Raw genomic sequence first — 1,312 nt, forward strand, 5'->3', positions numbered from 1 at the left:
CTGTTTTTTTTTCGAGGGTACTTCATAATACTGGCAATTCATCTACAATCACGGAATTATATATGCTTGGTTTGTCCCTCTCCATTATTACAGCTCGACATATGCTTTCTCTCAGACCACAAACATCTGGCTGGGATGAAATTACCTCGTGGTGTATTTTAAGGGACATGCTTAGGGCCTACTGTCTTTATTTATGCAATAAATAATACATGTAGAAATGATAATACTTTACTAAATAATGAATAATGCAGTCCTAACCATGATTAAAAGATATCCCTTTACCGATTGTCGGCGAATGTAAATGTCTTGGCATTAATAATCGACCTAAATTCATGTAAGTCATCTAATGATAAGGCAAGTGAGTATATTACCACCCTGTGTTAATATGCCGGTTTTAGTACTACGGCACGTTCAACTAAAATAGCTGGATCATTCGTACACCTTCCGAATATGCAGCGTTTGTCAGGCACCCGGGACTTCCCCAAGATCAACACCATCAGGCAATGCATAGTAATCATCACGGTGCACAGCTTGTGAATTAAGATACTGAAGATAGCACACATTATATAAGAGACGCGAGGGGCTAACACTGGCGTTTGTAATTCTTTTGAAGTCTTATGGAGACCATGGAAGCATTACCCACACCTTTGTAAGATGTAAACGGACTGAAAACTAAGAGAGGAGGTAAGGCATCGAAATAAAATAATTTTAGTGTTTCATACAATCAGCAAAATTGATTATCAGCAGTAATGTGACGTGATAAATTTACATTTTGATAACATTACGTTTTAGCACACACATCGAACTTAGCAACTCATTTAAAGCATATACGTGTATATTTTAAACAAATATATATTACTAGAAATTATGCAACTAATGGTGTAAGCTAAACTGTAAGCTGAGTCATCATGTCATGTATGCAAAATTTGTGCAACGCAACTTTTCTGGCAAATAAAACTTTTCTGTCTATTCTCATTAATATCATAAATCTTTGGCCACATCCACACACAAGTGAGCGAAAGCACAAGGTGTTAACACTAGCTGCAGGCGAGCGAGGGCGAGTAAACCGTTGTTCAAACGTTTATTCAGAGAGGATACGTAGACTGGGTTAATGAAGAAAATGCTTGCTCATGAAAAAAAAAGTACTTATGAGAAAGCTTGTTCATTAGAGACATTCAAATAAATCACCGCCCATTCGTTCCCTCCTATCCGAGGACTGCAAATCTAAAAGAAACGTGACCACGAACATTGCGTAATACTAGAGCCGTGCGGGATAAACTTTGCTAAAGATTATCAGAATAATATTACCAAG

This window comes from Penaeus monodon, chromosome 32 (assembly GCF_015228065.2).
Source record: "Penaeus monodon isolate SGIC_2016 chromosome 32, NSTDA_Pmon_1, whole genome shotgun sequence".
In the NCBI taxonomy this organism is placed as follows: domain Eukaryota; kingdom Metazoa; phylum Arthropoda; class Malacostraca; order Decapoda; family Penaeidae; genus Penaeus; species Penaeus monodon.